Consider the following 9,662-nt stretch of genomic DNA (forward strand, 5'->3'; position numbering starts at 1 on the left):
GGGCCCCGGTACGGGAAAAAAAAAAAAAAAACACAAAGAAAAAACAATTAAGAAAATGGTGATAGGAGCATACATATGGATAATTACCTTAAATGGGAATGGACTAAATGCTCCAACCAAAAGACACAGGCTCGCTGAAAGGATACAAAAAAAAGACCCATATATATGGTGTCTACAAGAGACCCACTTCAGACCTAGGGACAAATACAGACTGAAAGGAGGGGATGGAAAAAGATATTCCATGCAAATGGAAATAAAAAGAAAGCTGGAGTAGCAATACAAATATCAGATAAAATAGACTTTAAACTAAAGAATGTTACAAGAGACAAGGAAGGCCACTACATAATGATCAAGAGATCAATCCAAGAAGAAGATATAACAATTATAAATATACATACACCCAACACAGGAGCACCTCAATACATAAGGCAAATGCTAACAGCTATAAAAGAGGAAATTGACAGTAAAACAGTAGTAGTGGGGGGCTTTAACACCTCATCTATGCCAATGGATAGATCATCCAGACAGAAAATTAATAGGGAAACACAAGCTTTAAACAACACAATAGACTAGACAGATTTAATTGATATTATAGGACATTCCATCCAAAAACAGCAGATTACACTTTCTTCTCAAGTGCTCATGGAACATTCTCCAGGATAGATCCCACCTGGAGTCACAAATCAAGCCTTGGTAAATTTAAGAAAATTGAAATCATATCAAGCATCTTCTCTGAGCACAACGCTATGAGATTAGAAATGAATTACAGGGAAAAAAACATAAAAGAACACAAACATATGGAGGCTAAACAATACATTACTAAATAACCAAGAGATCACTGAAGAAATCAAAGAGGAAGTCAAAAAATCCCTAGAGACAAATGACAACGAAAACACGACGATCCAAAACCTATGGGATGCAGCAAAAGCAGTTCTAAGAGTGAAGTTGATAGCAACACAATCCTACTTCAAGAAACAAGAAAAATTTCAAATAAATAATCAGAAACCATAAATATCAGAGCAGAAATAAATGAAATAGAAACAAGGAAAACAACAGCAAAGATCAATAAAACTAAAAGCTGCTTCTTTGAGAAGATAAACAAAGTTGATAAACCTTTAGACAGACTCATCAAATAAAAGAGGGAGAGGGGCTTCCCTGGTGGCGCAGTGGTTGGGAGTCCACAAAAAAAAAAAGAAAAAGAGGGAGAGGACTCAAATCAATAAAGTCTGAAATGAAAAAGGAGAAGTCACACGGCCACCACAGAAATACAAAGCATCATAAGAGACTACTATAAGCAACTCTATGCCAATAAAATAGACAACCTGGAAGAAATGGACAAATTCTTAGAAAGGTATAACCTTCCAAGACTGAACCAGGAAGAAAGAGAAAATATGAACAGACCAATCACAATTAATGAAATTGAAACTGTGACTAAAAATCTTCCAACAGGGCTTCCCTGGTGGCGCAGTCGTTGAGAGTCTGCCTGCCGATGCAGGGGACTCGGGTCCGTGCCCCGGTCCAGGAATATCCCACATGCCGCGGAGTGGCTGGGCCCGTGAGCCATGGCCGCCGAGCCGGTGCGTCCAGAGCCTGTGCTCCGCAACAGGAGAGGCCACAGCAGTGAGAGGCCCGCGTACCGCAAAAAAAAAAAAAAAAAATCTTCCAACAAACAAAGTCCAGGACCAGATGGCTTCACAGGTGAATTCTATCAAGCATTTAGAGAAGACTTATCACCCATCCTTCTCAAACTCTTCCAAAAAATTGCAGAGGAAGGAACACTCCCAAACTCATTCTACAAGGCTACTATCACCCTGATCACCCCGATACCAAAACCAGACAAAGATACTACAAAAAAAGAAAATTACAAACCAATAATTACAGACCAAGAGTCCTCAAGAAAATATTAGCAAACAGAATCCAACAACACATTAAAAGGATCATACACCATGTTTCAGTGGGATTTATCCCTGAGATGCAAGGATTCTTCAATATATGCAAATCCATCAATGTGATACATCATGTGAAACTAACTGAAGAATAAAAACCATATGATCATCTCAATAGATGGAGAAAAAGCTTTTGACAAAATTAAACACCGATTTATAATAAAAACTCTCCAGAAAGTGGGCACAGAGGGAACCTACCTCAACGTAATAAAGACCATATATGACAAACCCACAGCAAACATCATTCTCAATGGTGAAAAACTGAAATCATTTCTCTAAAATCAGGAACAAGACAAGGGTGTCCAATCTCACTACTATTATTCAACGTAGTTTTGGAAGTCCTAGCAATGGCAATCAGAGAAGGAAAAGAAATAACAGGAATACAAATTGGAAAAAAAGAAGTAAAACTGTCACTGTTTGCAGATGACATGATACTATACATAAAGAATCCTAAGGATGCCACCAGAAAACTACTAGAGCTAATCAATGAATCTGGTACATTTGCAGGATACAAAATTAATACACAGAAAACTCTGGCATTCCTATACACTCACAATGAAAGATCAGAAAGAGAAATTAAGGAAACAATCCCCTTCACCACTGCAACAAAAAGAATAAAATACCTAGGAATAAACATACCTACAGAGGTAAAAGACCTGTATGCAGAAAACTGTCAGACACTGATGAAAGAAATCAAAGATGACACAAATGGACAGAGATATACCATGTTCTTGGATTGGAAGAATCAATACTGTGAAAATGACTATACTACCCAAAGCAATCTACAGATTCAACGCAATCCCTATCAAATTACCAATGGCATTTTTTACAGAACTAGAACAAGAAATCTTAAAGTTTGTATGGAGACACAAAAGACCCCGAACAGCCAAAGCAACCTTGAGGGGAAAAAAACAGAGCTGGAGGAATCAGACTCCCTGACTTCACACTATATTACAAAGCTACAGTAATCAAGACAATATGGTACTGGCACAAAAACAGAAATAGAGATCAATGGAACAGGATAGAGCGCACTCAGAGATAAACCCACACACCTATGGTCAAGTAATCTATGACAAAGGAGGAAAGGACATACAATGCAGAAAAGGCAGTCTCTTCAATAAGTGGTGCCGGCAAAACTGGACAGCTACATGTGAAAGAATGAAATTAGAACACTCCCTAACACCATACACAAAAATAAACTCAAAAGGGATTAGAGACCTAAATGTAAGACCAGACACTATAAAACTCTTAGAGGAAACCATAGGAAGAACAGTCTTCGACATAAATCACAGCAAGATCCTTTTTGACCCACCTCCTAGAGTAATGGAAATAAAACCAAAAATAAACAAATGGGACCTAATGAAACTTAAAAGCTTTTGCACAGCAAAGGAAACTATAAACAAGACGAAAAGACAACACTCAGAATGGGAGAAAATATTTGCAGACGAATCAACGGACATAGAATTAATCTCCAAAATATACAAGCAGCTCATGCAGCTCGATATTAAAAAAACAAGCAACCCAATCAAAAAATGGGCAGTAGACCTAAATAGACATTTCTCCAAAGAAGAGAAACAGATGGCCAAGAGGCACGTGAGAAGCTGCTCAACATCACTAATCATTAGAGAAATGCAAATCAAAACTACAGTGAGGTATCACCTCACACCAGTCAGAATGGGCACCATCAGAAAATGTACAAACAACAAATGCTGGAGGGGGTGTGGAGAAAAGGGATCCCTCTTGCACTGTTGGTGGGAATGTAAATTGATACAGCCACTGCGGAGAACAGTATGGAGGTTCCTTAAAAAACTAAAAGTAGAATTACCCTATGACCCAGCAATCCCACTCCTGGGCATATACCCAGAGAAAACCATAATTCAAAAGGACACATGCACCCCAATGTTCATTGCAGCACTATTTACAATAGCCAGGACATGGAAGTAACCTAAATGCCCATTGACAGATGAATGGATAAAGAAGATATGGTACATATATATAATGGAGTAGTACTGAGCCATTAAAATGAAAGAAATTGGGTCATTTGTAGAGACTTGGATGGACCTAGAGACTGTCATACAGAGTGAAGTAAGTCAGAAAGAGAAAAACAAGTATCGTATATTAACGCATATATGTGGAATCTAGGAAAATGGTACAGATGAACCAGTTTTCAAGGCAGAAATAGAGACACAGATGTAGTGAACAAATATATAGACACAAAGGGGGTAAAGTGGGGGGTGGTGGTGCTGGTGGTGGGATGAATTGGGAGATTGGGATGGACATATATACACGAATATGTATAGAATAGATAACTAATAAGGACCTGCTGTATAAAAATAAGTAAAATAAATTTTTTTTAAAAATTTCCAAATACAGATCCAGTTGTTTCCTTCTAACCCTCAGGATATAGGTTCATCCCTCCTGAGTACTTTTTTGCCTTATCAGTGTGTCCATCAGGGTGAACAGGATCTGTGCCCAAACAACTACTTCTGTTCTTTGAATACACAAAACAGTCTAGTTACTAATTGACTTTCACTTTTTAAAAAGTAAGATATTTCATATATACACCTGAGTCTTGGGCCTTTTCTTTCAAAGCAGCCAAAAAGAAAACAAAGTTTTCTACTATTGTATAAAAGCCATATTCTATTTAAAAGGGAGTCTTTCAATGAGTCTGAAATGGGCAGGGGGGTTCTTCCATTCATTGTTCATTAGTGTAAACAAAATGAAAGAACACAGATATCACTTGCTCCCTGGGGAATCTCTTACTTTATTTAGGCAAGTCCAGATCATCTTAGAAGTCTTTTAAAAAACTGAGTTTCTCCCTCACATATATATACATGGAATATGCAGCATTCAGCTATATTTACTATATTTCAAATAATAAATATTTTCAAACCTCTAACTTTTTTTCATTTAGATACAGCGATAGGAGTATCACCAGAAGACTTACATTGTGATTATATATTTTTATCTCCTAAGATCAAAGCTGATCCACAAAGAGAGAAAACCTCTAACCGAAGTCTATCATTGCCCATCCTGTCAGAAAGACTCTCTGGTGGCCAGAGCCAGAGCTTGGTAAAGGAATGAGGGGCAAAGATACTCTTCTCAGGCTTCCCTGGTGGCGCAGTGGTTGAGAGTCTGCCTGCTGATGCAGGGGACACAGGTTCGTGCCCTGGTCCGGGAAGATCCCACATGCCGCGGAGCAGCTGGGCCCGTGAGCCATAGCTGCTGAGCCTGTGCGTCCTTCTCTCCAGCAGTAGCCCCCAAAGTGGCATTAAGGAAGATAATTTGTTATAGTGAGGGGAAAAATATTAGAACTCTATCTTTTATCTAAGCAATAAGAAAGTAACTACACTTTATTACATGGATCAACACCATTCCCCTTATTCAGTCAGTATGCAGAGACTTCTGCCACATGCAATGAGCAAGATATCTAGAAATAAAAAAGGGACTAGTTTCAAAACACATCAGGGGTGGCAGCAATGTACTGCCTCATGTGCTTGTTTCAAGTGTATTCTATTATGTTATAATTTTTGTGGATCCAGTTAAATGAATTAAAAAAGTATTGGGTTTTGAATGAATCTATCCTCACAAAATGTCAAGTAGATTAAAAAGTTTCAGCAAATAACCCATGGATTGAAAAATGCTAGTAATTTAAATACAAGCAAACCACCAGGAAATGGCAAAATCAGTATTTCAGCTCCTAGTATTATTTTTTAATCAGCCACATTATATATTTTTAAAAAATCATCTAGTCCTGTGTAAAAAGATCTGCTTGAAAACTTCAAAATTATCAAGAACGCTATTTGAAATACGGGTTTTCTTTCATTATTTTTAACAATGAACAGCCACAATTTTCATCACACAATGAGCCACAATGAGTCTCATGTTAAGGCACATTGTACATGAAGATATTAACTCATGACGTAAGCATGTAAAATATAGCATAATCATTTTTTTCAGCGATGTTTAAAGCCATGCTATCCTCAAGCCACCAGTTTGTAACATTTTACTAAACTTAATGATCAGTATTTAGGAGCCACTTCTGTGATTCATTAGTTAATAGTGAAAGCCACATACAATTGGGGAAACACTTTCTCTTCCTAATAAAAATGTATGATACAATCTATAGAAATCAATATACTGAACAAGCTACAAAGCACTCCTTTATCAACAAATAGATTTGGAAGGTGCATAGAAAGCATTGTTAAAGATTTGGCCAATCAACCATCAGATCACGTTATGAAGTATAAGAGGTTTGCTAAGTTGGATGAGCAGAGTAATATTCCCTCATGCACAGCTTATAATATCTGTCAGATTTTGTTTAAGTGGAATACACAAAGAACTACTTCTTTTTATAAGCTATCAAACGAAAGATGAAACAGAGAAGGTAGATTCTCAACAGTACAAAAATTCTTTAATAAAACAATGCTTTATACAACTGTATAATACAGTCATTGCCATTGCTGAAGCCACTGCCTCTACTAGAATATGAGACTTCAAGGTTAAGCTTACAGAGATAGCCCTGTACAAGGGACTGCTTCCTGCCTCATTCATAAGCCAAGTGTGGTAGCAAAGAAATGAAAGCCAGAGATGCCCTTCAAGACACAGGGTGTCTAAAGTGTGGTAAGTTCTGTAGAAATAAGCCTTTTTAAAATAATGGAATTTTTAGAATATACTGCATGAGGTAGGAAAAATCAAGAAAGTCTTTGGCTCTCAAAGTTTTGCTTGTTAGCTCACGGCAAAGTTCTTAAAAGAACTGTCCAACTTAAAGGCGGAATATATTTCTTTAAATGTGTAAAATTTGCCAAACTTTTTACTGTGATTATGATGACTGCCCATAGTGTCCTCCCAAGAAGATTTTTAAAAAATATAAACACATATAGTCTGTCTGTTGGATTTGAAGTTGGATGAGTGATTACTTTTCAAAAGCAAATCTTACAATAGAGACAGCATTTTGAAAAAGGTATTTGGAAATATTTCTACTCTTATAGAATTCTATTACTAAAAAAAAAGTGTCATCGATTTTTAAAATGTCCCTACATCTTTTCTTTGCATGTTGATTGGGCTGGAAAATGTCCAGTACATTTAAAGTCCTTCCAAACAAAGACTTCTCAGCAAGTTTTGAACTCCTGTTAAAAATGTTAAAATACAACTTTTTTTTATTAGTTTACAAGAACTTATTAATGTCCGAGAATACAGAAATACGGTATACCAAATTTCATTAAAAGATTATATAATTGGAGAATGCTATTTAAAACATGAGTATCTTGATTTAGAAACACAGCCCAGATGTGCTACATTGGAGCCACATAGCTTCATGAAGTATCTATTTCTTACTATAACAGCCACTAAATCTGCCAGAAGATTCAGTAGGCATTAAAAGTACCAGAAGTAACTTGAACTTAGAAGCTGACCATGGAAGAATCACTGCAGTGCAAAGGGTTAAACCAAGATTTTCAGTGTTAATGAGAAAAGTTGATAGTAGCTACAGGAAACCCAAACCTGTATAGTCCTTTTAACTGTTATGCCCAAATGCTTGTGAAACTCTGAGGGCTTGCTTTGGTTTATTGGAAATCATTAAAAATGGTGCACTCTCCCCAGCTGATATTAATAAGGCCACACCATTCTTGCTGCCTGCAATGCCTCTGTGTAATTCGCTGCTGCCCCCAATTATCTGTGGGCGATCTGCAGGCCTGTGGAGGGGGTTCCACATGGGCAGGCGCTTAATGAACAGACTGGCTTATAAACACAGGCTAATCTCTCCCACATGAGCACCTGAGGAGGATCACAAGTGACAGCTGTTTAAATTTTCAGGGAAATTAATGACCCCTAAAGAGGCAGCGCTTATCAGGCTTGGAGTAGGTTTGATAGAGGAGAGTCACCACGGGGCAAAATGTTTATAATCGTCCATAAGTGCCTCATTCTATAGCTTCATCTTGGGAACTTTTATTGACACGCTCTTTTCTATTAATGCTTGTGTTGGCAGAGCATCTTGGTTCAATCTGTTCCTGATATCGGGCTCCTACAGCCGCTAATGAGCATCTCCCCATCCTCAGATCGCAAGCCATTTAAAATGATCAGGACTGTGGTTGGCATCCTGACCACTTAGGGAAAATCCCATCAGACACATACATTTTTTCGGTCCACAAGGCTTTTGTAGTGCATCAGTTCAGCCCCAGAGCTGGGCCTCGCAGAGGGAATGGGGAATAGACTGGCCACACTGTCTGGGGAATAGGGCAGACACAGGTAATTAAGTGCAGATTGGCCAAAGGGCCAGAAGTGACTTTTAAAAAACAGATCTAGAGGGAAATAGCACATCGCAAAACTCAGCACCCTCTTCTCCTACTCATACACATATACCCCATCCCCTGCTCTGGTGTTTTATGGCTTTTATGTATCTTTACAACAGAACACACTACATTGTTCTCAGTTGTTTTTACATGCCACAGACCCCAGGATCACTTAACAGGAAGTAGTCTCATTTCCAAGGGGGAGGGGGTTTTTGCAGAGTCTAGTGTCACGTGAAAGGAGATATAATAGAGAGGCAGACAGACAGATAGAGACAGAGACAAATAGAGATGAGAAACAGATACGCTGGCCTGTGAACAGTGTTAAAGTGGGAAGCCTTAGCTAAACTAAAATAGAGGAGGGGCTAGCAGTGTCAGATAACAAAACAGAAGCACACTGTAAATATCTTCTGGGGAGTTAATTTCAGAAGGAAGAAGGGAATTTTATTAATATTAGAGAAGGTGAGATTAAACTTCTCTTCAAAACACACCATCGTATTTTTATGCAATTTTCTCAAATGGTTAAATAGCCAAATGTTCTACAGAGGTATGTAAGTATGCACAAAATCAGGCTCCATGGTAGAGAGGAAGGATCATTCTGCTTGGATAAGATGCTCATATATCTCTCTGGCTCATTTCATTGGGAGTCTCCAATGTTTAGCTGAGATTTAAACTGGTCCTGGCACCTGGAATTCTGGAGTACCAGGTACTGACAGTGTTACTCAGAAAAGACAACCTGATTTCTCAGATATATTCCTCTCCCCATGGAGAGGAAAAATGGCACATTTGCCTGCTTTTTCTATGAAGGAAACACTGAAGCCTGGACTATAAGCCTTTATTGCAGAGCTATTTTAGTCCTTTGTGAAGTTTTGCTAGTTATTTTAGCATTTACCTAAGGATAAATATTTTAAAATAAATAAATAGTCTTACAATTTGGTCCATTAAAAATGTACCTGTGTAAATTAGGAATTCAAACTAGGAAAAAAGTATGCTAGCAACAAATGAACACATGTATGCAACAATTTCTTCAGTATTATCATGTTTTATTGAGCTTTATTTATTCTTTTTCTATTCCTAGTGAAAATATGTCCCAGATATATTATTCAATTACTATAATATTTGTATTCCTATAATAGGCAGCAAACTTCATTTGATAAACATTTATATGTAGGAATAATTATAATTATCTCTCTTTGTTATCAAGGGAAGAAAATAAGAAAAATTACTCTAATGTGAGCACAGAAGATATTGTTAGCAGGTAATATGACTGTTTCAGCAAAATACTAATGTTTACCAAATGTTCATTGAATACATAACAAACCATATCCTCAAATAATTGAGATCGGAGTTAGTAATGTTTATATATTTCTTTGCTTGAAATTCTGTATTTTGAAAAAAGCATTTTCTGTATTGACAAAATAAATCCTAA

This window comes from Neophocaena asiaeorientalis, unplaced genomic scaffold (genome assembly GCF_003031525.2).
Source record: "Neophocaena asiaeorientalis asiaeorientalis breed wild unplaced genomic scaffold, Neophocaena_asiaeorientalis_V1.1 scaffold5, whole genome shotgun sequence".
Classification (NCBI taxonomy): domain Eukaryota; kingdom Metazoa; phylum Chordata; class Mammalia; order Artiodactyla; family Phocoenidae; genus Neophocaena; species Neophocaena asiaeorientalis.